Source organism: Rana temporaria, chromosome 1 (assembly GCF_905171775.1).
Source record: "Rana temporaria chromosome 1, aRanTem1.1, whole genome shotgun sequence".
Lineage (NCBI taxonomy): Eukaryota > Metazoa > Chordata > Amphibia > Anura > Ranidae > Rana > Rana temporaria.
In genome coordinates, this window is record NC_053489.1 from 303,237,454 (window position 1) to 303,251,629 (window position 14,176).

At 43.2% G+C, this 14,176-nt stretch overlaps 2 non-coding genes across 2 annotated transcripts; one reads left to right on the forward strand and one right to left on the reverse strand.

Moving 5' to 3' along the window:
• Window positions 1-3,547: 3,547 nt before the first annotated feature.
• TRNAH-GUG lies at window positions 3,548-3,619 on the forward strand. The gene has a single exon. It is a non-coding gene; the product is annotated as a tRNA-His (tRNA).
• Window positions 3,620-7,129: 3,510 nt separating this feature from the next.
• TRNAH-GUG lies at window positions 7,130-7,201 on the reverse strand. The gene has a single exon. It is a non-coding gene; the product is annotated as a tRNA-His (tRNA).
• Window positions 7,202-14,176: the final 6,975 nt, after the last annotated feature.

The window sequence follows — 14,176 nt, forward strand, 5'->3', positions numbered from 1 at the left end:
CAGTCAAAATAGTACAAAAATTCAGCTCTCACCTTAAAAAACTGTACGCAGAAACTAACACATTTAGCAAACAGGACACGGAAGACTTCTTTTCTGATTTACATTTGCCACAACTAAACACGTCTCAAAGTGCTCTAATGGATGAACCGATCACGCAAGAAGACGTCCTACAGGCTGTCGCTGAACTAAAATTAAATAAAAGACCGGGTCCGGACGGGTTCACTGCCCGTTATTATAGATCATACAAAGACCTACTTTCTCCCATGATGGTGGAAGCCTTTAATGATCTACTAAATCGGAGGTCCTTTAGACAAGAGTCTCTCACGGCCACTATCTGCATGATTCCCAAACCGCACTCCGATTCCACCTGCTGCGACAATTACCACCCTATATCCATGATAAACACAGACGTAAAATTACTAGGTAAGATCTTAGCCAATAGATTGAACAAAATCATAGGAACCCTGATACACCGTGACCAAGTGGGCTTCATGCCCAATAGGCAGGCAGGGGACAATATCAGAAGGGCATGCTTACTGGCAAATATAGCTAAAAAGAGGAAAATTCCAGCCTGCTTTCTTTCCCTAGACGTCAGGCAGGCCTTCGACTCAGTCTCATGGTCATATATGGAATTTACGCTGAAGAAATGGGGCTTTGGCCCCAACTTTACAAATTGGGTCCTGCAATTATACCAGAACCCTAGAGCGTACGTGAAATATGCGGGCTACAAATCTGAAACCTTTAATATACAGAGGGGAACCAGACAAGGCTGCCCACTTTCCCCATTATTATTCGCCCTCCTGATAGAACCCTTAGCCCAAAAGATTAGAGTGGATCCTAAAGTACTCGGTATCGAGTTGGGCGGCGTTACTCACAAACTTTGCCTCTATGCTGACGATATACTGTTGTTCCTCTCCTCTCCACAAGTAACGGGTCCAAACTTACTCCCAATCTTACACCAATTTGCGTCCATATCAGGCTTGGCAATAAACCCCAGGAAATGCTCGGCATTGAACATTTCTCTTTCTAGTACGGAACTGTTGGCAGCAAAAGTGGGCCTCCCTTTTGAGTGGCCAACTAGAAGCATTTCATACCTGGGAATACATTTGACTGCAGACATTTCAGATCTCTATGCGCATAACTATCCAGTCCTCCTGAAACATTTGACGACTTTATTAAAATCCTGGGCCCTACTCCCTCTTTCCTGGTTTGGAAGAATCGCGGCTGTGAAAATGACCTTACTACCCAAGCTCCTATACCTTTATAGAGTGCTCCCTATATCCATACCGGCCCACTACTTCAGGATAATACAAAGGAGAGTTTCATCCTTCGTATGGGGTACCTCCAGGCCAAGGATCAAACCACAAATATTACATCGGCCAAAGTCAGCAGGAGGGCTAGGATATCCTAACTTCGTAAATTATTACCGAGCAGCACAAATGGCCACAATAGTCAAATACCATGCTAAGCAAGAGGCACCATTATGGGTGTCTATCGAGGCGATGGAATGCGACCCAATTTCAATTTCGAACCTATTGTGGATCACCCCTAAACAAAGAAAGCACATAACTAATCCCATCATGAAACATTCACTCTCCCTGTGGGACAAAATTAAAAATAAACACCGCTTGATGTCTCCTTCAGCCCCCCTGCTGTCTTTTATTAAAAACCCTGCTTTTTACCCAGCCTGGGTCTATCCTAACTCCTTTAAGGAATGGACGGATCGAGGCTGCATACGAAAATATCAATTCTTCGATTCAACAGTAGTGACCCCTTTCCCAACCTTAAACAAAACTCATGGCATACCCCCGAAGGAAATTTTTCGATACCTCCAGATAAAAAACTTCTTTCAACCCTCAGCCGATACGACAATAGTGTCAAACCAATTGTCCGCCTTTGAAACTATTTGTAACGGTAATCCTCATGCCAGAAAAGTAATTTCTATCTTATACTCCCAGCTACTCACGCACCCGAGGTCAGGGAAGTTGTCTTACATGAGTAAATGGGAAGATGATTTAGGCATTGAACTGGCACAAACGGAATGGGATCAAATATGGAACAATACCAAAACGGTATCCACTAATATAATAGCAGCAGAAACAAACTACAAAGTACTCTCCAGATGGTACTTAGTCCCGACCAGGGTGGCAAAATTCTCGCAGACATATTCTGATTTATGCTTTAGAGAATGCTCAGACAAAGGAACTTACTTCCATACCTGGTGGTCGTGTCCAAAAGTGCACGAGTTTTGGCTGGAAATTTTCAAATTAATCAAAGTCCTCACGAATAAAACAATCCCCATGGACCCCAAAATTGCCCTGCTCAATTTTAAGCCAGACGGTATTTCACATGCTCGATTCACTTTGACAAGGCAGCTTTTAACAGCAGCAAAACAAACCATTGCGAAAGCTTGGAAGTCCCCAAATGTGAATCTAAACGAAACTATCAACAGAATGAACACAGCTATGAAATACGCCAAGATAACTGCGATAGAGATGGACACGATCGCCAGGTTTGAGGATACATGGAAGCCCTGGTTGGAATATGTCACGAAAAAAACGTTTAATGGTGATGTTTTGATGCCATGGTAGCCCAGCCATTACACAGGTATCCTGTCAGAAACTTCTGCTCTACTGAAATGTCCCCGATCTAGTCCTGCAGACTCCCTGACCCCACCCTTCCCTCTCCTTCCTCCCCCTTTCAGTTCTCCTTCTCCCTTTTATTTTATTTACTTATTTGTTTTCTGTTACTTATATTACTTTCGAATGTGTTTCACCTTATTGTGTAGTCTTTCTCATAGCACTAAGTACCTAAATAATAAGCCATACCTCTTTGATCGACCTGAGGCTTTGGTCAAGATGGAAGTTCCATGAGACGCATAGAACCGAACCACAAAGACTAGCAACAATTGCTAACAATAACCAGAACGTTTTTGGACTATAAACTGTACTGTTTGTTCCCTCTTGATCCCTGTTTAGTTAATAGTTAAGCCATTGATGCTAGAGAAATGTAATGAGCTAAGTAAAGACACCACTCTTTATTAGTTAATTCACTTGTAAAAGCAGGACTTTCTTTTCGCCTAAGGTCGATTTTGTTTGATAACATGCTTGTACAAATGTCAACTACACAATAAAGATCTTTTGACAAGGAAAAAATCCATCGGATTAGATTCCATCAGATATCCGATCGTGTGTACAGGGCTTTAGAGATGCCTATCTTCTCTTTTATACCCTGTAAAAAAAAATGCTTTGATATACAAGTGCTTTGGATTACAAGCATGTTTCTGGAACAAATTATGCTCGCAAACCATGGTTTTACTGTAGTTAAAATAAATTACTTACAAATATTTACAGAATGCACATTGGTAACAGCATACAAGTCAGAAACGTAGAAGTCCGGATTGAAGTAAAAGCACTCCCAAATCAAAATGTTACTTCCACCTAATGACCACTGGATGTCGCCCAAGCTCCCTATGATGGCTGCATTGACTACACTCACAGGAAACACCCTCACAGAATGCCATAAAGTCACAGCTCTAAGGTGGCTCGCCGTGATCGTATAGTGGTTAGTACTCTGCGTTGTGGCCGCAGCAACCTCGGTTCGAATCCGAGTCACGGCAGGAGTGAAAGTCTCCTCTCACGGCAGCGGAGCTCATCTTTTTATATTATTAATGCTTGTTTACGTTCTTAGGTTTTTCTTTAAAATTTTTTTTTGTTTTACACTTTTACTTTAATGGTGCAAAATATATTGGATACAAAGAAGTGTAAGTTGGCAATATTGAGCATTAGAGTGCCACATTCAGTGAAAATTTAGGAAAACAAACTCCCCTTGTGGTGGACTTTTAAGGCACAGATTTCTTAAAACGTATATAAAGTAGTAAATTGTTTATTAAAATATTTTTCTTATAAAAAAAAAGGTATGTATAAAACACATGTATATGCACATACATAGCATGTTCAAACATATTTACAGTGTTATCAACATCATCATATTGATTGAATATTTGTTTAATTAAATTATTGCACCCCGTAAATAAGAATACAGTACAGTACAGTAAAATCTACATGTAGATAATAATTAGTGTACAAGTAATTTATAATTCGTTTACAGTGATAAAATGTACATGTAAATAATTAATGTACATGTAATTAATAATTAGTGTACAGTGATAAAATATACATGTACATAATAATTAGTGTACAATAAAATGTACATGTAAATAATAATAATGTACAATAATGAAATGTACATGTAATTAAAAATTAGTGTACAATAATAAAATATACATGTAATTAATAATGTACAATAATAAAATGTACATGTGATTAATAATGTATAATAATAATAAAATATACATGTAATTAATAATGTACAATAATAAAATGTACATGTAATTAATAATGTATAATAGTAAAATGTACATGTAAATAACAAAATAAATGTTAATGAAGCGAGCCACGACGCCGCATGTCACTGCGATGTGCTATGGTACATAAACTTGAATGATGTGTCATTCTGTACACTTCAATAAAGTTTAAAAAAAAGAGACAGTGTTGTATATTTACCTTCAATCAAATATGAGATTTTATCCCTTTCCTGCCCAGCCCCTTTAACAGGGTCTTTACGCCCAGGGGGGTGGGAAGGACCAGTCAGTCATGTGACCACCGTGATTGGCTGTCACAGCGGTTACATGCTTGAAAGCTGGTCCTGCCGACTTCCAATGCAGTTTTGGCCGCACAGTCTTCAATGGAAATACGCCATAAAAAGCATATAAAATGCACGTAAATTACCGTATTTTCCGGCGTATAAGACGACTTTTTGGATGCAAAAAAATGTCGGGGGTCGTTCCCAGCAGCGCCTTTGTTCTGTGTTCCTCCTATCACGGATGCCTTCTCATCCTTGGACGAGAAGACGTCCGTGATAGGCGGAACACAGAACAGAGGCGCTGCTGGGAAAATTTGTGTTTCGCTTATCACAGGACACACTGAGATGAAGGCGAGGCTTTGAAATCATGGACGCTCGCAGCACGGAGACTGTCACCGGCCTGGAAACAAATCAGCAAAACGTGAGTGATGGCACTGTTGGCACAGTGGGGGCAAGTGATGGCACGGTGGGGGCAAGTGATGGCACAGTGGGGGCAAGTGATGGCACAGTGTAGACAAGTGATGGCACAGTGGGGGCAAGTGATGGCACAGTGATGGCACAGTGGGGGCAAGTGATGGCACAGTGGGGCATGTAATGTAATGGTACATTGAGGCATGTAATGTAATGTAATGGCACAGTGAGGCATGTAATGTAATGTAATGGCACAGTGAGATTTGAAAAAAGCCTGTTTCTGTCATCGGTTGTTCTGGCTACCCCTCAGCTTCCAGAAAGACTAGTAAGAAGGGGGTAGTCTTATATGGCGAGTATATCCCAAAACCAACATTTTTCCTGGAAAATTAGGGGGTCGTCTTATACGCCCAGTTGTCTTATACGCCGGCAAATACGGTACCTGCAATGCGTTTTTAATGTGTGTATAATTTTGTGTATAAAATCCAGTCTCCTTCTCCTACAAAAAAAAGCATGAAGCATGAAAAACGTACCACAAACACACTACAAAAATCGCACTGAAAATCAAATTGAATTGTAAATTTTTTTTTTTTTTTTTACCTTAATGCATCCTATGCAGAGCCATTTTGTGCAGTGGTTACGGAAAAGGCCAGTGATCTTGGACAGGGCCTCATCAGAGGTGTTCTTACCCATCATAAATGATTACTGACCGGTCACACTGAATCTGACTTTGAAATTGGGCGACTTTACGTGAAACCGCACAATTTTAAAGACGCGTATCAGTGTGCTTTATGCAAGTCGCACCTAACTTGCACAGGAACTGCTTTCAAAATCGGTGTGTCCCCGATGAAGTTGGGGTCATACCGATTTGACCACTTCTATTGTGGACAATAGGCTGGGACTTGTCATGTGATTTGGAACTATTGAGTCGCATGAGAGGTCGCAGTCGCCCCCCGGTGGGACTAAACTGTACATTGTGTAATTCACCGTTTTAGTGCTTGCCTTAAAATGACAGACACAGTTTATTCACATAAAACATTATTCCATGTATTTATTAATTTTAGGGGCCATATTTTAAATGGAACAAATGTCTTTCAAACAAACAAACAAGAAAGTAATTAACCACTTAACCGCTTAAGGACCGCCGCACGACTAAATACGTCGGCAGAATAGCACGGCTGGGCATATGGACGAACCTGTACGTCCTCTTTAAGAAGCCCAGCTGTGGGTCACGAGCACGCCGCCGCTGCGCCCGCGGACCCAATCGCCGTAAGGTAAGTGTAAACAAACCTCTCCCCGTGCTTCCTAGTGAGCCTGTCACTGATTGCCTGTTCCCTGTCATAGGGAACGACGATCAGTGACGTCACACGCCCAGCCACGCCCCCTACAGTAAAAAACACACATTAGGTCACACTTAACCCCTTTAGCGCCACTACAGGTTAACCCCTTCACTGCTATTGCCATTTTCACAGTAATCAGTGCATTTTTATAGCACTGTTTGCTGTAAAAGTGACAATGGTCCCAAAATAGTGTCAAAAGTGTCCGATGTGTCCGCCATAATGTCGTAGTCACGAAAAAAAAAAAAACGCTGATCGCTGCCATTACTAGTAAAAAATAAATTATTAATAAAAATGACATAAAACTATCCCCTATTTTGTAGACACTATAACTTTTGCGGAAAACAATCAATAAACACTTATTGCGATATTTTTAACCAAAAATAGGTAGAAGAATACGTATCGGCCTAAACTGAGGACATTTTTTTTTATTATAGCAAAAAGTAATATAGAATTTTTTTTAAAATTTACGCTCTATTTTTGTTTATAGCGCATAAAATAAAAACTGTAGAGGTGATCAAATACCACCAAAAGAAAGCTCTATTTGTAAGAAAAAAAAGGACGTAAAATTTGTTTGGGAGTCACGTCGCACGACTGCGCAATTGTCAGTTAAAGCGACGCAGTGGCGATTTGCAAAAAGGGGCCTGGTCCTTTAGCTACAAAATGGTCCAGGGCTTAAGTGGTTAAATTAACAAAAAATATCCTGTCTTCCAGCTGCCGTGAGAGGAGACTTTCACTCCTGCCGTGACTCGGATTCGAACCGAGGTTGCTGCGGCCACAACGCAGAGTACTAACCACTATACGATCACGGCGAGCCACCAAGGAAGTACGAGCAGCTGCAGCTTCTGAAGCTAGGAGAAAGCAAGGACAGCTCACGTCACTACTTCTTGACAACCAATTAGCTTCTACAGCCTGCTCTCCCGCCTTTCTCATTTAGAAAGCATGTTTTGTGTTTTGTTTCCTCACATTTCAGTATCTCATACATAGTTACTAAGCACAATGCTATAATTAGACTGTAATAAAACGAGTTACATAATGCCTTCCTCGTAAAGTATACCCTCCATAACTGCATAGGCAGCTTCTACCAGCGCTGCCCACTTCTCTCACAGACACTGAGCAGGAAAATAGTACTATATACACCAGAGTGATTCTGCCATTACTTCAGATGTGATGTACAAAAGTCAGACAGTCTCTCAGAGCTGACAGAGAATCTTATTTGATGGTGTCAGCTGAATCATCACGTTTATTTATCCTGTAACATGACAGCAGTGGCCCACACAGAATAACTTAAAGCACAACTCCATTTTCATTTAAAACAATAAATAAAACAATAAATAATTTGCCCTGCATTTAATAAAAAACATACTTTTATTTTTATTTTTTCCAATCCAGTCCAGTTCTGCCCGCCAAATAATGTGCATATGTCTAGGAGCTTCTCTTACGGCCAGCACCAGGACCCAATCACACCCTATACGATGACACAAAATATAGACAAGGCAATTTGTCTTATGTACTACTGTTTTCATTCACACCAATGTGCTCTGCTCCAAAATTAGGGCAGGGTGCATTTTATTACTGTGCGTGACGCATAGGGTTGCCACCTTTTCTTCAAGCCAAACCCAAACACTTTACTGGCGCACTGCATTTTTTTTAGTATATACTATAGACAATAGAATTGTAAAAGACCTTGGAGAAGGAGTGGACGAGGGTAGTGGGATGTACCCCAACAGACTTTGAGGGATGGGAAGGGTGGGACCAGGGGCGGACTCACCATTGAGTCACTCGGCACTGCCTGAGGGCCCCATGTCACTAGGGGGCCCCATCAGGGTTGCCAGGCTCAGTAAAACCAGGCACAGTATGTAAAAATCTATGTTTTTTTTACATCTGTCCCTGATATGTCTGAAACCAACATGCTTCTGATGTGAAAATCCCAAGATTTTAGCTGCCCCGCTTCTGCACTGCCTCCTGGCGTGGTGGCCATCTGTAAGCCCAGGGGCCCCATAGTCTTCTATTGCCCGGGGGCCCCATGAGTTGTCAGTCCGCCCCTGGATGGGACTGTCTGTTTGCTTTTATGTCAGTCAGCTAAAAAAAAAAAAAAATAGATGATATTTCACTCTTGTGAGTTCCGTTTCTCCTTGAAATGCTTATATGGATTTTTATCTGTGAGATCTGCTTGCACTGTCTGTGATGCTTAGTGTGGCAGTTGCCCCATGGTTAGATGCTGAAGCGCTGTATTACATCTGGGGGGGTCAAAATTATGGGGGAGCCGCTGTCTTTAGGTGTGAGGCATGGAAGAAGAATTGATCAACTTTAATATTTTTTTCACATGAATGGACTTAAGTTTTTGCACAGTTGGTGTTTATATGAATGCACATGAAATATTAGTTTTATAACTTATTGTAGGGTATATACTGGTAGTATTATGTTCTTGTATATCGGGAAATTATTAGTAATTAATTTTTTGAATTATCAGATGTTAAGATCAATGGAGGATAATAAATGACGTACTCAGATATATAAATATGTTTAGTTAATCACATGCATAAACACACACACTTAAATGCATATAGATACTGAGATATATACAGTACATATGCTCAATTAATACAGTACATACATATACACACACTCAGATATATACAGATACATATATACACACTCAGATATATACAGATACATACATACACGCTCAGATATATACAATCAGATACATGTACACACAGTCAGATATATACAGATACATGTACACACACTCAGATATATACAGATACACACACACTCAGATATATACAGATACATATATATACACACTGTGATGTTTGTGCTGGATCACTGTGACCCTTCACCCTTTTCTCCTCTGATGCATGATGGGGGAGGGGCTGTACCAGGAAGTCAGTCAGTGTATGTGTGGGACTGGAAGCAGAAGCATGATGCATAGAAGGGATTACATCTTGCAATGAAAGAAGCCTGTTGTATTAAGGCCCCTTTGCTTCCTGGTTGTTGTGGTGTGTTGTGACAGAAAATGTTTGCTACTCAATATATTGCCACAGCAGTTGTCATTGCTGCTGCTGCAGCAGTAGCAGTGCATGAGGAAGAAGAGGAAGAGAAGCGGAGGACAAGGACAAGGACATCTCTTTTTTTCGGGCTGTTTGGAGCACATTGTTCCTGAGGGAATAACCAGGAAGTGAATGTGTGCTAAAAAAAAATGTGCTTGGGAGGGGCTATTCAGTTCGCATGTGTTGCGCTATATAAGTTTTTCACTCACTCACTCACTATGTTGAAATGATTGGGTGGGACAAGGGTCAAAAATCTGTACTGAAATCGTGTCTATATTATTCAGGTACGATTTGCATGCTACTTGAGGGTTTAACATTGAGGTCTATGGACATCAACCTGCATGGAAAGTGGACCAAAGTAGTGCAGGGACTACTTTGAAGTCGGCACGACTTTAAGTCGTGCCAATATGAATGGAAGTCATTGAAAATCATGGAGAATGACTTGTCCCACGATTTTGGACTGCAAAATCGCATGACAAGTCGTATAAGTGTGAAATGGTACTATGACTCCTCCATGTAACAAAGTCATCATGTTTCTGAGTGAGTAATAAACCCTCTCCATGGTCAAGAAGTTCATCCAGCCTGTGTGTAACTTGCTGAGCAGACACTGGCAGCATTGCTAGCAGCACCCTGAGAGACCCCGTGTCTAAGGGACATAACAGTGGCTACGAGGATTGTGGATTTTAGCACACATGGCCTTCAAAGGGTTTATTCAACCATTTGATCCTGCTGCTGAATCATGGAGCTCATGGGTGGAGAGGCTGGAGCAGTATATGGAAGCAAATAGTGTGGCTGCAGAAAAGAAAGTTGCAGTTTTCCTCACAACATTGGGTCAAGCTGCATATGGCACTCTCAGAGACCTAATTTCTCCAGACAAGCCAGCCTCTGCCATAGTCTCGGACAATGGGACTCAATTTACATCGCATGAATTTCAATCCTTCCTCAGTGGCTTGAGCATCCAACACTATAAAACAGCCCCTTATCATCCAGCCTCGAATGGGCTGGCAGAACGGTTTGTGCAGACGTTTAAGAAGCACTTACTGTCCACTCTGGACTAGGTTGGAATGTCAGAGGAGAAGCTGCTGGAGTTCTTGACCATGTACCGAAACACAAAACACGCTACTACTGGGCTGTAGGGATGAGCTTCGTGTTCGAGTCGAACCCATGTTCGACTCAAACATCGCATGTTCGACCATTCGTCGAAATACGAACGTTACGGGCCGTCCACGCCAAATTCGAGTGGCGCGTCACCGCCCATAATTCACTGCGGCATCGCAGTGCATTGCTGGCTGATGATTGGCCAAGCATGCACTATGACCCGCATGCTTGGCCAAAAAACGGAGAGCCATAATTGGCCAAAGCCAGGGTGGCTTTGCCCAATTATGGCTCAGGGTGTTTAGTACACGCCCCACACTATAAAAGGCCACCTGCAGGTCGGCCTTGTGTAGTGTGTTGCGGCGGTGGTTAAAGACAGACAGAGAGAGAGAGAGAGACAGTGGGCCAGATTCACAGAGAGATACGATGGTGTATCTCCTGATACGCCGTCGTATCTCAGACTTAGGCCCGTCGTATCTATGCGCCTGATTCATAGAATTAGTTACGCATATATATGACTAAGATCCGACAGGTGTAACTGTGTTACATCGTCGGATCTTATTTGCATTTTAAAAATGGCACGGGGGCGTTCCCGCTCATTTACGTTGAGAAATATGTAAATCAGCGAGATACGCCAATTCACGAACGTACGCGGACCCGACGCAGTGTTGTTACGATGTTTCCGTAGCGGTTTTCCCGGCGTATACTTACCCCTGCTTCTATGTTAAGTATAGCCGTCGTTCACGCGTCGATTTTGAATTTTTTCACGTCGTTTACGTACGCCGATTCAGAAACCCGCGCGTCGCAAGTTACGCTCACGTCGAAACCACTGACGTCCTAGTGACGTCAGTGGGAGCAATGCACGCCGGGAAATTTCGCGGACGGCGCATGCTCATTTAAATCGGCGCGGGAACGCGCCTGATTTAAATAGTACACTCCCCCTAGCCGCGGAATTTGAATTCCGCCGGGGGATTTGCGATACGCCGCCGCAAGTTTGGAGGTAAGTGGTTTGTGAATTACCCACTTGCCTCTCAAACTTGCGGCAGCATATCTTAAATCAGATAGATCACGCAGATCTAAAGATCCGCTGATCTACCTGAATCTAGCCCAGTGTCATTTTTTCTAGGTAGATAGAGCAGGCAGGCTAGTCAGTTAAAGTTACAGTGTGTAGAGCATATATATGCATCCCAGGTGTTGTACATATATTTATACACTGTATAGTTTAGCTAGATCAGCTATTCCTAATTTACTGGCAGGCAGTTGATTGTGCTAGCTGCAGTTTTCTCACGTGGTGTATTGCCTGTGTCCTCTGTAGTTTGCACCTAAAGCTACTTGGTGTGTACTGCACGTGTCCTCTGTAGTTTGCACCTAAAGCTACTTGGTGTGCACTGCACGTGTCCTCTGTAGTTTGCACCTAAAGCTACTTGGTGTGTACTGCACGTGTCCTCTGTAGTTTGCACCTAAAGCAACTTGGTGTGTACTGCCCGTGTCCTCTGTAGTTTGTACCTAAAGCTACTTGGTGTGTACTGCAAGTGTCCTCTGCAGTTTGCACCTAAAGCTACTTGGTGTGTACTGGCCGTGTCCTCTGTAGTTTGCACCTAAAGCTACTTGGTGTGTACTGGCCGTGTCCTCTGTAGTTTCCACCTAAAGCTACTTTGTGTGTACTGCACGTGTCCTCTGTAGTTTGCACCTAAAGCTACTTGGTGTGTACTGCCCGTGTCCTCTGTAGTTTGCACCTAAAGCTACTTGGTGTGTACTGCAAGTGTCCTCTGCAGTTTGCACCTAAATCTACTTGGTGTGTACCGGCCGTGTCCTCTGTAGTTTGCATCTAAAGCTACTTGGTGTGTAATGCCTTTGTCCTCTGTAGGCCATTAGTATGTCTGAAAGGACAACAAGGAGAGGCAGAGAGTCATAAGGGCAAGCATGCTCTGCGTCTAGAGGCAACAGTGCTGGTCGTGGACGTGGTGCATCCTCATCAGCACGTGGCCATTGGACACGCTCGTCCTTGTTTTCGGCAGCTGGCCGTGTTGAGCCGCAACATGCCGAAGACTTGGTAGAGTGGATGACAAAGCCGTCCTCATCCTCCTCATCCTCTCTCGCCCAGGCTCAGGGTACTTTGTCTGGCAAAGCAGCTGCCAAGGCGTCCTCTTCCCTCTGCTCAATGGCATCAGTCACTCCTTCCCTAGCCCCACCATGTCCTCCTGAGGAGTCCCCCAAACTGTTTGAACACAGTGTTGGGTACATGCTGCATGAAGATGCGCAGCATTTTGAAGGCTCCGATGATGGTACACAGCTAGAGGAAAGCAGTAACGTGAGCCCAGAGAGAGGGGGTGCCCAAGAAGTACAGCAATCTTGCAGTCATGTTCCCCCAGCTGCAGCATACTGCCAGGTTTTCTACAGTGATGAGGAGGGAGGGGATAATGAGGTCACTGACTTTACGTGGGTGCCTGGTAGGAGAGAGGAGGAGGAGGCACAGGCACATCTCCAACGAGGCAGGATGCCCTCCAGGGGCCAGCTTAAGGGCAGCACACCGACTGCATCACAACGCAGAGCTACGCATGTGCAGGGCGCTGCTGTGTCTCAGCGTTATTCCAAAAGTTCTTTGGTGTGGGCCTTTTTTGAGACGAGTGCATCAGATCGCACCGCTGCTATTTGCAACATATGTCTCAAGCGTATTTCGCGTGGCCAAAACATCACCCGCTTGGGCACCACATGCTTGACCAGACATATGTCGACCATGCAGTTCATTGGCAAGCGTATCTTAAAGACCCACACCAAAGAACAAAGCGGACCTCCCCTTGCCCCTCATCAGCTGTGATCTCCAACCCCACTATACCCTCAGTCCTCTCTGAAGCCTGCACTGATAGGACTGAAGGTGTAGAATTAGGTGTGTCACAGCCTAGTACATGCGGGCAATCTACTATCGTTACACCAATGGCAGATTGTACCAGGTACATTTCCCTGCCCCAGCTGCTGCAGCGCCGAAAGAAGTTCTCTCCCAGCCATCCACATGTCCAGCGGTTGAATGCTAGCTTAGCTAAATTGCTAGCACTTCAACTGCTGCCTTTTTTAAATGAGAGAGTGGGTAACCGCTCAAAGAGAACCAGGTAATCTGATTCCTGTGGTCCGAGCCAAGGGTGCAGGCAGTGCAATCAAAATGCAGGTTAGGATGAAGGAAAAAAGCTGGGACAGCCGCACTCCAAAAAAACTCCTCCTTTAATTAAAAATCACAAAATACATGCCACAGCAAAAAACAGCACAACAAAAGAAAAGCTGACGTTTCGCACTATGCCTTAGTGCTTCTTCATAGCTAGTGTGTAAACAGTAAAATGAGTGAATATATACCTTACAACCCAATGAGTGGGAGGGGGCTCTGGAAACAATTAAGTTAAACAGGGTCCCCTGTGAAGTTTGGGTGTGTCTCGACAGACAATCAGAGAGTGTCTCATGTGGACTATGTCTCATGCAAATTCATGGTGAATAGTGAACATTGGATAGAATGATGTGTTGACCCAATAGAGAAGTGGGGTGCAGAAAAATGTGAAAGAGAGTGTAGGAGTATGTGTGAGTGTGAAGAAATATATTTGAGTGTAAGAGAAGTGAATTAAAGTGGACAGGAAATGGAATGATATGTGT